This window comes from Ambystoma mexicanum, chromosome 2q (assembly GCF_040938575.1).
Source record: "Ambystoma mexicanum isolate Mex_15411 chromosome 2q, UKY_AmexF1_1, whole genome shotgun sequence".
Lineage (NCBI taxonomy): Eukaryota > Metazoa > Chordata > Amphibia > Caudata > Ambystomatidae > Ambystoma > Ambystoma mexicanum.
In genome coordinates this window covers 1,316,227,882-1,316,242,773 of record NC_090924.1, presented here as the reverse complement: position 1 = coordinate 1,316,242,773, position 14,892 = coordinate 1,316,227,882, and the positions used below count along the sequence as shown (strand labels likewise).

General features: G+C 47.2%; 1 long non-coding RNA gene across 1 annotated transcript in view; it reads left to right on the top strand.

Annotated features, from left to right (window-relative positions):
* Nucleotides 1-14,892, top strand: part of LOC138570132 (uncharacterized) — a 476,888-nt gene that overhangs the window by 83,587 nt on the left and 378,409 nt on the right. The window contains exon 2 of the long non-coding RNA XR_011303406.1: nucleotides 1,510-1,645. This is a non-coding gene — a long non-coding RNA (uncharacterized lncRNA). The remainder of the gene's footprint in view (nucleotides 1-1,509; nucleotides 1,646-14,892) is intronic.

Sequence of the window (14,892 nt, the reverse complement as noted above, 5' to 3'; positions counted from 1 at the left end):
AAGGGACTCCATTCCCTAGCAAAACCAGTTCCCCCTGTTGTTCAACCTGTTCCCAGCCCAGGCCCCTGCTGTCAACTCTTACAGCCTGTGTAATCGGCAGCCTATTGGCTGGCCCTTTTATCCCTTCCTGAGAACTCCCTCCCCAGTAACAGCATCTGTTGTCCTTGCCTATGTTTACCCACCCGTCCCCCACCCTGTAATGTCCCTTCCCTTTCCTGCTACCAAGCCCTGGGAACAGCTCAGAAACCGGTTCCCCTGTTGTGTTCTTCATGGGGGCCTGGGGGTGGGTGCATTCTGTCTCCAAGCCCTGGGAACAGCCCAGAAACTCTTCCCCCCTGTTGTGTTCATCATTTGGGTGGCCCCTTCCTGTCACCAAGCCTCCTTGAGCCCTGGGACCTGCCATAAACAAGTTCAACTTGTCCTGTACATAATGGGGTTGGGGGTGGGCGGGCTCTGGAGAAGGAGAGCGACAGTCTTATAAGCATGGTGAGAGAGGACCTGGCTCTCTTTTTGGTTGCTGGCCGTGGTGTGCTGAACATGTGGGTGAGAGCAGAGAACCCGAGGAGGCCCTTTAGCAGGTACCCTTTCCCCTGTCTGTCCTTCTCCATTCTCCCCCTTTTGCTATAGCTTGTTCCTCCTTCTCCCACAACCTTCTCTATTTTTCAAACCGGTCGGGCTTCCAGCAAATCTGATAATGCTCTACTCCCTACCTCTCTTTTTCCCCTTTCTCTCTCTCTTTAATTTCTCCCTCTCTCTCTTTCTCTCTCTGCTTGTCTCTCTTTTTTCTATCTCTTTCTCTCTCTCTCTTGTTCTCATTCACACTCTTTCTTTTTTTCGCTTTATCTCTCTCTCTCTTTCTCTCTCTCTCTCTCATTCTCTGTCTGCAGATGTCATATGAGGATGGATTTGTGTTGTTTGGCTATGTGTAACACCCATTTAACGCCCATCTCTAAGTCAAATATATATGATTTTCGGTTACAGTCTTTATATCGAAAGAACTTTCTTCGAGATCTTTTTCATTGAAAAACTTTTATTGAACTACCTTTATATCGATTTTTTTATTTGACTTATAAATTTAAAACTCATATTCTATATATTCTATATATTTATTCTATGTTAAAAATCTATAAATATATTAATATTTCAACTTTGTAACGTATTTAATAATTCAACTTTTATTTCATGGCATAATCTTTTTTGGCCACCTGTGGTCGCTGTTCTGTCTATTTTTTCCATTGAGTTGCATTGCTTCCGTTTCAGCCTTTTTGGATTTCTTCCTGTGTTGGATTTTGGATGCTTCAAATGGATTTTTGTTCTTTCTGGTTTTGGATTATTTAGAACTTTTCTGCTGGATTTCAGAAGTTTTTGCTGATTTCTTTTAAATCGTTTGGATTTTTTTCTTGCTTTTCTTGATGGTTTTCCCGGAGTGTTCTATTTGAAATGTTATGGTTTTTTACTTGGATTCTTGTTTTTTTTAATGTTTTCTTGCTTTTTCTGATGGTTTTCTAGGAGCTTTCCTTTGGATCTTTTACATTTTTTTTACCTGGATTCCTGGTTTTTCGGGTTGCCTTCTTTGGATTGCATTCTTTGGAATTGGGATTCGTTTGGGGATACTTGGGTTTCTTGTGTATTCCAGTATGCTGTGGTAAGTCCATATCCATTTTTTTTTAACACTTTATGTTAAATGCAATACTGTTCAAGTATACCATTTGTTCTTGTTTGCAATCACTATGAAAGTTTGTTTTTTACGTTATTACTCTGTTCAAATATTCTACTCTTTCAGGGTTCTTATCTCAGAGTTTATAAGGCCCTTTCGATATGTTTTTTTTCGGTAAACATGTTTAGATATTTAAACTGTTTTAACTATATAGATAGGAATTTGGTGAACGAGTACTCAATATATAATTTTCAGTAAAACTTTCATTTGTTATATCATTTTCGATAGAAAGACATGTAACCATGATTTTCTGCCCATTTTCACCCATCTCCACCCAAAATCACACCCCTTTTGCACTCTTTACATGCATTCATACAATGGCTTAACACAAATATCCAATACACCCATCCAAATCTCATGCACATGTGTATTCCCATATCAAGCAAATTAAACAAGTCTCCCGCCCAAATATTCATTGTGCATTGGAAAGAAGTGATTAGCATACCTTTGATAGTTGAAGGTCAGGAGAGCGTACAACATATGTTTAATCAATTTGTGTTTTCCTTCAGAAACCCATCACTCAGAGAATCTCCCCACCTACCAAATTGTTTAACCTTTCATTTATTTGAATGTTCTGTGAAACAACCGGGGCTCATAAGTGAAGCTGACAAAATATGAGGTTATTAAAAAAGTTTAGGAAGACCAAGCATGGGTCACTTAAGAGAAATTATCTGAGCTGGGAATGTACAACTTCAGAGGTTAATGCAGCAACATAGGTGGATTAAAACATTATACATTCATCTGTGTTATTCTACACAGTGCAATGCCATAAACAATGTAGGACACATGCTGTTAATTATGATTGACAAGTTGGCAAACTTAATAAAACAACACACACTTTCCGATTTCAATAATGATGACAAACTGTTACATTGGTGAAAGAAAAGGAGACCACTTAGGCAAAGCCCTCCTCCCAGGCCACATGGTCAGAAACAGCTGTTACGGCTTGCTACTTAACTCCATTGAAAGGAGAAAATGGCCCTGCAGGAAGGCCCAGCATACTGGCAGAAGGTGTTGAAAGAAATCAAGAAATGAATGGGAAGCAGCTGGGAAGAAATGCAAGCTGCTCCAGGCACCCAATCAGATTCAGCGCCCAGCCGAAAAATGGAAAGGAAAATCATGCATTCCCACTTCACATTGTCTGCTAACCCTATTTATAGCACGATGCCGGGGGCAACTGTCCCTCCTGTTCCCCCTCGTGACGGCCATGCAGCACAGGTGCAATTGATCTGGGTGAAAGTATTTTGCATGCCCCTCAGTCAACCTTTGAATATCCTGCCCCTTACAAAGCCTTCAAGACTTTGCTTTTCTCTCTCTGTACTCATCATAAGCACTACTCTTGTCCAGTGTCAAGAGACCACATCGGTGGAACAAGCTGCTTTGAAACATGCTAAAATAAATACATATAAGCCTCCCTCCTTTCATTACCATTTAAATGAACAATTCCTCTTCTTGGTTGTATTAACTAGTACTGAACGCCATTTTCTTTGCCGCTCAACAAAATGAGCCTTCTAGCATAAACAATCTATTTGAGCTGACTGCACAAAATACCCAGACTCGTCATTAGTGGAAAAGGTTGCTTTAATGTGACAGGCCGTGGCTTACAAAAACCTGCTAACCTGGCTGCATGGCCTCACAGACTAACAGATCAATTAACAATCGCCAAAAACAACTAAATAAACAATTCAAATTCATCACTTCCTGTCCCTTGCCCCCCCCTCAATTCCTCTCAACCTTCATTCCCGCTTTCTCCCATCTTCTTCCTGAGGCCAGGCCCCTCCTTCTTCAATACCTCTTCCCCCTCTTTGTACCTCAGGGGTAGCCTGTTCGTGCAACCAGCACTACCCACCCTCCTTACCGCGATAATAATCCTTTGGCTTCAACCAACCATCATTTAACCAACCGTGTCTCCGGCTACCGCTCCACCATTCCCCCATCTCCCCTCTGTCTGAACACTCCCAAACTTACCACTAAACTCTTCCATGAAAGCCAAGCTGACTTGCCACATCAGCAACAAAGAACATCACAGTACAAACATTCCTTTCACTCTACCGCCCTGACCTATCACCAAAGAAACCACCTGCTCCCCAATGTTACTCACCTCCCCTTTACCTGCAAACCCCTAAACTAAAGTTAAGGGGGTGGGTGGGCGGGCAACAAGGAACGGCGTTAATCGCCAAAAGTTCCAGGGCCTTCGCCGGCACCTGTATATATACCGCAGGAGGGCAATCTATCTGTCCCGACTCGCTGGCTGGGTGCAGCGTCCACAACCTCCCCGGGGAGCAATGCGTACCGCATGCTCCCTGAAGCCCGCCTTTGGGCTGACTGCACAAAATACCTAGACTCGTCATTAGTGGAAAAGGTTGCTTTAATGTGACAGGCTGTGGCTTCGAAAAACCTTCTCACCTGGCTGCATGGCCTTACAGACTAACAGATCAATTAACAATCACCAAAAACAACTAAATAAAAAATTCAAATTCATCACTTCCTGTCCCCTTATCCCTCCCCTCCCCCTCAATTCTTCTCAACGTTCATTCCCGCTTTCTCCCATCTTCTCCCCGAGGTCACGCCCCTCCTTCTTCAATACCTCTTCCCCCTCTTTGTACCCCCATGGTAGCCTGTTCCTGCAAACAGCACTGCCCACCCTCCTTACCGCGATAATAATCCTTCGGCTTCAACCAACCATCATTTAACGAACCGTGTCACAGGCACCAGAAAAACCCTCCCCAGAGGTGTTCTTTCTGCCCCACCCCCATAACCTTCCTATTTAACTCTTGTTTAATTGTTCCTTCTCCTTTCTCCCCTTTCTCTCTTTTATTTATTTAAAAAAATTAGCCCCAACCTTTGCTCCTAGAGATAATCACACCGAGGGAACCGTTCTTTATTCCCACTTCTTCCATAACTCACCCTACTTCCGATCCTCCACCTCTACCCCTTCACGTTACTCGCCATGTCAACTTCGCTTTCCTCTGCTCTCTCTTATAACGATAGCAACTCTTCATAAGCCCGTCATAGCCAGCTAACCCCTTCCGTAAATTATAACTGAAACTCCCTCCCAACTGCCTTGGCCACCTTACTTCATTACATACTCCCAATAGCCCTCATGTCCTTAATCGCCCACCATCAAAACATTCTCTTGGGAGAAAACCCCTATATCCAACTGCCCTTAAACCTTATCCTCCCACCTTAACGATACCCTGCATACATTGACCAGTCCCTTATAATCGTCTTCAGAACACCACTTCCTGCCGCATCTGTGAAAGAAAAGAAACATTAAGCACCACACATAATTGCATTTAATTCACCTTACTGCACTCTGCTTATCCTCCTCTATTATACCTAAAACCTGCCACTGTAAACCGACTTACCCTTTGCCCCCCAATTCCTTGCCCTTCAGAACCCTTCTCCTCCTCCTTGCTCACTATGGGCCTCATTACGACCCTGGTACTAATGGGTTAACGGCGCCGTAAAAGGCTGCGGTGCCGTTAACCCATTTAGCCTGATTACGAGGTCCCTTTGCGGGACCCGACCTTAACGGCTGGTCTACACCAGCCGTTAAAGTAGGGACCCGCAAAGGGGCAATTTGCGGTACCGTACTTAGCGCCTTCCCCATTCCCATAGAGCCCTATGGGGCAAAAGTGGGAATGGGGAAGGGCCATGGTTCAATGGGGAATTACCACCCCGCCAACCTTGGAATGGGGTGGTAATTCCCCATTGAACCATGGCGGACCCGTTACAACACCGGCACCAACCATGGTTCTAATAGCGCCATGGTTTAGCGCCAGTGTTGTAATGAGGGCCTATATCTCCCTTCTGGCAAATCCCTCACACCTGTACCTTCCCGTGCCGCTCAAACTCTCACAACCCAAACCCTTACCACTTTCCTGGTACCCAATTCTCCCACCCGAACCGATACGGAACCTGTTCTTATTCTTTACACATCTCCCTCATGTTCCATTTCCTAAACAGGGCCCTACTCTCCCTCCTTTCCCCTAGCGGCCAACTGACGGCCTTTCCCTCCTCGTTTGTTGAGTTTATTCATTAATTATTTATTATATTCATCAGCACTTCTTTGCCCCAAACCTCCTGGAAATAAACCACCGTAAATCTGCACCAGCACCCTTAATTATGCACCACCCTTTATGGACCCTACGACCCCAAACTTTGTTCATCCCCCTCGTGCACCCCCCCTCCATTTTACCAAAACCCTTTCCTCTACTTCCAAAACCTCAGCCCCATTCCCTTCCCCGCCAACACCTTTTCAGAGCCCTAACAGGTCTTTGTCAACACCTTGTCCCCCTTTGACCCTCTTCCCTCCCATTCCCCCTCCTTTTTCAAATTATTTATTTACTTAATTCTTTATATTTCTTATCTTTGAAACACACCCTCTTTCCCGTGTACCCCCATGCCCAACTACTCACTGCCCCCCTGCCACCACCTGCCCACCAGCCCACTGCTGCCACTAACAATTGTGATCTGAAAACCTGAAACCCCTCAGATGCTCCCCATGTTATTATTTCCCCTTATTTATTTATTTTCCCTACCCACTAAGAGCCCTAACCTGAGTGGTGCAAATGCCTTAAGTATTCATGCCCTCCAATTATGTACCCCAACTAATGCTGCAGCTATGCCTTCTTTCCCATGATCCTCCCTTCAACCGCAAACATTCCCCTTTCCTCTGCCAATCCACTTGATACCTTGTAACCCTATACCAAACCCAACCTTGTCTGTGGCCAGCATATCGAACCGCATGTCATGGCTACCGACCCTCCCATGTACCCTTGTATCCATCCACCCCTCTGCCCCCATAACCATGCCCAATTGCTCCCTGCTTCATACTATGCACCCTTCCTTATAGTCCCCCCCCACTGCACCGGGGGCCGTACCTGCACTCTCCGTCCATGCAGTTTAATCCCCCATACAGTAAATCCACCCCCTTCCCATTTTGTCAATGCATGTCAATAATTGCTCCCTTGCTTTCTGCTAAGCACCTCACGTGCTGTTCCCCCACTTACCCACTTACCCGGACACCATACACTCCTGTCCATGTCATTTAATTCCCACTGTGCACTGCCCTCTGTGACACCACATCCCTTCCTTCAGGCCACTGTGCCCTCATGTCTCCCATTGCAAATGTTCCATATCATCGAACATTCCACTACTGCACCAGGGGCCATTCGTGCACCCGCTTCCAGCAGCTCTATCTCGTTGCTGTTCCCCCCACTGCACCAGGGGCCAACAAGGCACCCCGTCCATGCAGTTCTATCTCATTGCTGTTCCCCCCACTGCACCATGGGCCAACCGTGCACCCCGGTCCATGCAGCTCTATCTCAATGGTGTCGCCCCACTGCACCAGGGGCCAACAAGGCACCCCCGTCCATGCAGTTCTATCTCATTGCTGTTCCTCCCACTGCACCAGGGGCCAACCGTGCACCCCGTCCATGCAGTTCAATTCACACCCCCTGCCACTTCACGTGGAAACAGTGCCCACTTATCCCCTTGTGTGCCGCTCATCTTCAGCTCCATCGCCCAAGTGCAAATCTTCTGATATTAACCCCCATTTATTTATTCATTTTCAAATCCTTGAAAACGTTCCTTCTTTCCAATTTACTTTTACTCCTCTTATAATTTTATTAAACCAACCTCTCCCTCCCAGCGCCGAGAATGTACACTCCCCAACGCTACAATGTTCGACCCCTCCCATTCCACTCTCCTTTCCCCATCCAGATTTTTCCAGTAAACTGACCCTCTCACCCTCTTTGGATCCTCTGAGTTCCTCCTTAGACCAAACTTCTTTGTCGACCTGTCGCCTAACTCCACACAATGCCACCATGTTAGTCCCCTCCCACTAAGCCTTTCTTCTCCACATCCCTATTATCCCAGTAATTTGACATTCTCCCCTTCCTCGATCATCCACGTTCCCCATTAGTCTAAAATCTGATCTGCATTCCCATGCTAACTGTCCAAATGAACGGTCACCCATTCAACATACCTTTAAGCCAAACCACTAAGGGGTACATCAAAATTATTATTCTGTTGCCGTTCACCCAACTCCACAATCTTCCTGACCTGATAAACTTATCCCCCCTATTCCTTCTTGTAGGAAACCTTCCTCTCTTGTCGCCACTACCCCTTACGCTGCACCACTCTCCCAGAGATTGCTGGTTGCCGTCTGCCTCCTGCCACACCGCACGCCCTGTCCTTGGTGGGTGCAACCAATAATGGGCCGCACCAAGACCCCGGAGTGGCGTTCAGTATTCACAATCTCTTAAACCCTAAGGTCCAGAGGGGCTGTACAACCACAACACCGCCCCCCCCCTAGTCTTGCTGTATACCAGGCCGGGCCCAATACCACATGCCCCCTAACCCCAGAGTTGGCCACCCTTTAGTCCAAACTACTGTCTTCTTCTCTCCCTTAACCAAATCACCCATTTCCTTAACACCCAATCCCTGTCCTCACTGTACAATAGAACCCAACTATCTTCACCTTCCCTCCTCTCGCGCCGTTCTCCTCGAGCCCTTCTATATACACCTCCAAATCTGATATTCAGACTCTACACAAGTCGAGAGTAGAGTGTAGATTTCTCCCAACTGCAGGTAGCTCCCTCATTTAACCTCCCTGACCCTCTCCAACTTGAGCCAGACCCTCTGAAAATCTGGAACAGCTCAAGACCTTACTCTTCTACCGCTTTACTCTCTTGCTGTTCCTTGCAGATTCTCTTTCGTACTTAGGGAGAATTCTCTTATAAGGCTAATTTCCCAAACCTAGTGAGTCCCCCAGTAGCTTTGCTGGATTTTTGGGGTTTGTTTTTTTCTCCTGCTAAGAGTGAGACTCTTTTCCTCCCACTCTTAGGCATGATTTGAGGTATGTCTTTGACTTTGTGTGCTTATGGGCTATGGGGTCTTTTTACTCCATAGGGTATCATCTGTTTTAGTGTATGTGTTACACAGCACCATCAGTGCAGTAACAGAGGGGTGTCATAGTGACCCCCAAACATAGACTCCATACCCTGGGACTGACTACTGTCTCCCAGGGCATGTAAAGTCACCATTGGTTTTACTAGTCCAAAATTGTGAACAGAACCAGTACAAACCATCATATTGTGGAAGTACTGGAAGGGGTTAATTAGATTGCCCCTGGGTCTGTTTCCAAGGGGGCACTGTCCAGTCTCCCCTTGTCGAGTTTCTGGCTGGTGGCAGGCGTTACCACGCAAAATATTCCACCAGAATATTTCCTATGGGATTTTCCCATTGATTTTAAATGCACCACTTTTTGGTGCAATGTTAAAGATACCACCGGTTTATTTATTTAATATAAAATCACTGGTTGGGTCTTTTCACCAGAACTCTTTTCTAAAATGGCATTCGTGTCCGTCTCTCTAACTCCAACCAAGGTCGGGCCCTTTATTCCACTTTTTGGCGGGCTTCTCCACAGAAGCCCTCCAACTGGTGCCACTCTGTCTGGGTTCCACAGATGTGTGGTTGGGGGAATTGGCACCCCGGACTACATTGCCTTAGCAACACAAGTCACACTCTGCCCGGCTCACCACTTAGCATGTATGAGTGACAGGTAGGCTGTTGAATGGGGGTTTTTCTGCATAAAAGCACAGCTGTTGGGACTGGAACTTCAGAAGTCGCCACAGGACCTAAGAAATCTAAAGAGGGGAGAAGCTGAGCCATCTGCAACGACGACACCACCGGTGGAGCCCTGCTACAACGACCTCACCACTTTCCCGACAACAAGAGAAGATCTTCTGCTGAAAGAGTCTTCTTCCTCTGAGCTGGTGGGATCAACCAGTTTGCCATTTCGCCTTCCAGGACGTCTCTTGGTCGAATCGCCCGTGCGAAGCACCCTGGCGGCCGGATAGCCAAGCTTCACCACTGTGACCGCGAATAACAGGAACGCACCTTTAAACCGACAAACTCCGCGGCTGGTCTATTCCCTGGGTAGTGCAACGACTCCAAGTTTCCTCCTCGACGAGATCTTCTCTTCCCCTGGTCGAAATCACTAACTGCACCTGCTGCCAGGAACAACTGCCACCGCTGGAGCTTCCTCAACTTTAAAGGTACTGTGTTCCACCTGGCCTCCCTTTCTACGGTTTGCTAAAGGTGACCCTTAAATCCTTGGCTTTCCAACTGGGTTGGCCCCTAGACCTTTTAACTTTACTTTCTGAATCAACCCAACCTCTTTTGAACATTTTTACAAAGACTTGAATGCATTTCCAAACTGTGTGATCTTGGGCACATTTCACCTTGCTCCATCTAAAGTGGGCCTGGCCTATGAACTTTGGCTCTACAGTAGACTCTGCCTTCATTAACTTATTTTGGTCTAAGAAAAGTGTTGGGAACTGTTTTATTTTCATGACCTGCCTTTTTCTCTCCCTTTAACTTAATTATTGGATTGCCATCTAAGTTACGCGCTCACATCAGTTTTTACAAATAGTGGTGTTTTGACTTGTCTAATAATTCTTAAGGGAGGTGTGTAAACTTTCTGATTGTGTTTGAACTTGCTTTGATTTATAGTGCTACTGTATTTCCTTAAGTGTGTGTTAAATAAATAATTATATACTTTTGATACCAAGCTCTGGTCAGTGTTTGCTTGCTCTACTGTGTTCTTGGCCCTACTGTGTATCCTCTGTATACTGCCCTACTCTTCTTGAGAGAAGTCTGATTGCTCAGCCACAGCTACCAGGTAAATCTGGGTGGTCCCGACTGCTACCAATACCTAATCCCCCACACTAGCGTGGGATGGGGGTTTAGATTCTATAAAAGACAAGGAGGCGAGTATTATGCATTAACAATCTTTACTGAGATCCACAGCAGCAAAGAAAAAACTTTGTAAAACAAAATTTTCAAGAAACATAAAGTCATAACAATGCAATGGGAACATCCCAGTTCAACATGGAGGGCAGGTCATGCCCTGGAGGTAGCCAATAGGGAGCGAGCCCATCCCATATAGGTCCATTCCTTTAACCACTCCCTCTCTTTCTGAAGCTGATCCTCTTCACACGACCACCAAACAACTTCTCCACGTACAATGAAGACCAAACTCCTATGGAGACGCCGGAGCTGAACCGTCAGCAACCTGGAGCGGAAACTCTTTCCTTTTCCTGCGTCGAAGCCATCAATCGAAAGCTGAAACAACAACCAACACCAGTAAGGGTGGGTGGGTGGGATAATACTCGCCTCCTTGTCTTTTATAGAATCTAAACCCCCATCCCACGCTAGTGTGGGGGATTAGGTATTCTATGGCAAGACAGGAGGCTCATATTATGCAAGTTCAAAGCCCTTGCATTACATTCACCGCCACATGAGCAATACGTTTATGGTAAAATGTCTTAAAAGTTGACTCCCTTGACCAGTCAGCTGCTTTTAAAATCTGTTCCAAGCTACCCCCCAAAAAGGCTGCTTTAGAGGCCATAGCGCCACGGACTGAGTGGGGACCAAAGGAGGAAGTGTCAACCCCTGCCTCTCGCATAACCCATTTGATCCATCTGGCCAAAGTAGAAGGGGAGACCGGCTTATGGGGTTTTCGGAAGGAAATCAGCAGCTGAGAGGTATTGGGAGGTCTAAGACGTTCAGTTTTGAGCTCAAAACATTTCAGACAATTAACCACACACAATTTACAATCTTCAGGAAAAGCTGGATAGGATATCGAGGAAGTCATGCATTTAGTCCTTCGTGAGATAAAGAAAGTAACCCCCTGAGGGGTGAACATTTTATTATCCACATCCAAAGCTCTGATATCAGAGACCCTTTTAATAGATACTAGACATAGTAACATAGCAAGTTTGGCAAATAACTGCTGCAGGGACAGTTCTTCATTAAGAGGCCAGGACCTGAAGAGCTGTAGAACCATATTAACATCCCAAAGAACCGAATATTTCGGTTGTGGTGGAACTTTAATACGGATAGATTTGAGGGCTCTTCGCACCAAAAAATGCCTACCCACCGGTTCCCCTTGCACCAAAAGGTGTCCTGCTGAAATAGCTGAACGAAAACCATTAACAGTCCTGTAGGCTTTTCCTTCCTTATACAACTCCACTAAAAAATTAACCACCTCTACCGGAGGGGCTGAAACGGGATTGAGGTGCCTAGCCACACACCAGCTAACCCATTTGTTCCACGCTGAGGAATACTCCACCTTAGTAGAGGGTGCCCAGAAGTCCCTGATGACCGCCATAGAGTCTTGCGAAAGTCCTCTGAAGCACCAGGAAGAGCTGAAATCTTCCAAGCCATAAGGGCAAGGTGTCCCCGCAGGACCAACTCGTGAGGGTGACCCTCCGGATCCACCAGCAATAGGGGATCGGGAGGGAGGAGACGGGGAATATCTACTGCTAACTCCAGCAGAGCCGGAAACCAAACCTGAGAGGGCCAAAAGGGGGTAACTAGAACCAGAGACGCCGCTTGTGTGCGCGCTTGGACCAGAACCCGCGCTATCATGGCAAAGGGAGGAAAGGCATACCCCAACTGACCCGACCAATCCTGGAGGAAAGCGTCGGTGCCCAGAGCTAACGGATCTGGTCTCCAACTGTAAAACCTGGGAACTTGACAATTCAGTCTCGAGGCAAACAAGTCTATGGTCAGGGGACCCCAGAGGGACGCTAACCGGGCGAAAAGAGATCTGTTCAACATCCAATCGCTCCTGTCTTGCAGGTGCCTGGAGTTCCAATCTGCCACTTCGTTGCTTACTCCCGGGAGGTATTCCGCTTTCAATATAATATCCCTGTCGAGGCACAAATGCCAGAACTCTCTTGCCAAATCCGCCAAGACTTTGGACCTGGTACCCCCCAGATGATTGATGTACCTCACCGCAGAGATGTTGTCCATGCGGAGGAGAACACAACAATTCCCCCGATCCTTGAGGAGACTCCGAACCGCAAAGGACCCCGCTAACAACTCTAGGCAGTTGATATGTAGTTGTTTCTCTGACTCCGACCATTTCCCACCTGTGGAAACCTGACCTAATCTGGCTCCCCAACCTGATCTGCTCGCATCTGACTCCAGTACGACATCCGGAGATGGGCCAAAGATTGCCTTGCCATTCCAAGCCTCCATGTGCCTGAGCCACCACAGGAGTTCCAATCTGGCTTCCGGCGGCAATACCACCATTTGGGAGTAAGAGAGACATTTGCTCAAATGCTTGGCTTTTAAGCGCTGCAGAGCTCTGTAATGTAGGGGAGCAGGGAAGATAGCCTGAATGGATGCTGACAGCATTCCCACAACTCTGGCTAACTGCCTGAGGGAGATCCTCCCTCTTTTGAGGAGCAGACGAATTTCCTTCTTTATCTTGGACAGTCTGGTGTCTGGGAGAAGAAGGATGCAAAGCTTTGAATCTATATTGAAGCCCAGAAATTGGATACATTGCGTAGGCTTCAATATGGATTTTTTTACATTTATCACAAAACCTAGATCCTGCAAGAGGGTCACAGTGAATTTCAGATGAGAACACAGAGTTTGATAATTCTGGGCTAGGAGCAACATGTCGTCCAAATAAATTATGATCCGAATCCCCCTGGATCTGAGAAGGGCCATCACCGTCCTCATGAGCTTAGTGAAGCACCATGGGGCCGAGGACAGGCCAAACGGAAGGGATGCAAACTGCCACACCCGCCCCCCCATTGAAACTGGAGAAACTCCTGATGCGGGGGAAAGACGGGAACAACTAGGTAAGCGTCTTTGAGGTCCAATTTGACCATCCAATCTGCAGGGAGAAGGGTGTCCCTGAGTAAATGAATTCCCTCCATTTTGAAGTGGTGATACACCACAAAAGAGTTGAGGGCTTTCAGGTTGATTACTGGGCGAAACCCCTGGTCTGGTTTCGGAACTAGAAAAATGGAACTTAGAAACTGAGAGGCCTTGTAAGAAGCCTGGACTACCGCCCCCTTGGAGATGAGATCCCTTACCTCCAAATCTATGAGGGATTGTTTGACTTCGTCGAACACCAGAGGAAGGGGAAAGGACAACTGACAAGGTGGGGCATAGAATTCTATCTGATAACCCTGAACCGTTTGTAACACCCAAGGATCTGAAGTGAGGGCCTCCCACTGTGGAAGAAACTTGGCCAGTCTGCCCCCTAAACTTTTGAGGGAAAAAACGTTTAGCACCTGAGAAAGTACCTGAATGCCCTCTTGATCTTCCGGCTCCTCTGCCGGCACGTCCTCGGCCATTCGAGTTCTGTTGTGGGTAGAAGTGGGTATGTGCTCCCCGAGCAGAGGAGGTATGGTGTGCACCACGGGGCGCAAACTGGCGGGGACGGGAGAAGCCCTGGGAAAATCGGCCGGAGGAGCGGGCCCTACCTCGTCCAGCCTTGTTAAAAACCTTTGGGGCAAAGACCTTTTTTATATTAACCTGCACCTTGTCCAGCGCTGTAAAGGTGTGAACATAAGCCGACAAGTCCTTCAGGAAAGAATCCCCAAATAAATTACCCTGAGCTGAAGGGCCACCTTCTCTTTCGGCCATGTCTGCCAACTTGGAATCCAACCTCATCAACAATGATTTTCTCCTCTCCCTACATATGGAGGCATTAGCGTTGCCGAGCAGGCATACCGTACGTTGGATCCAACCCCTTAATGCGTCAACGTCAACCGGGGTATTAGAGGCCGCCGCCTCTTCTGCCATTTCAAAAATCTGCGTGACTGGACCCAGGATGTCCAACAGTCTGTCTTGGCAACTACGCCACGCTTTATCGACCCCCTTCTTGGGGTCCTTCCCTTTTTGAGACAGAAAAGCCGCCATAGACTGGTCTATTTCCGGCGCTAAAGCCACCTTGTCTGCAAGCACAGGTCTGGGACACTCCGACCGCATCTTATTACGATCCTCTTTGGGCATAGGGTGCCTTACCCAGAACTTGAGGAACGAGGAAACCTCCTCAGAGGGCTGCCACTCGGCTGACCTGGGGTGCTGAATCAGGGCAGGGTCAAAGAAAGGCACCCCGCTACCATCAAGCAGGGCGCTTCCTGAGGGCCCACAGAAGTTTCTTTCTTTTTCCTCCTCTTAGGGGGCGAATCAGAATCAACAGAGCTTTCTGAGGATGACACCGCAATAGGGTACTCCTCCGGCGCGAAACGCGCGTGCGCAGGCCCGGGTGTGGAAGTGAAAGGTTGATGAGACTCTTCCCACCCTCTCTTAAAAATTCTTTTAGGGGAAGATATGGGAGAAATGGCCAAGGGGGG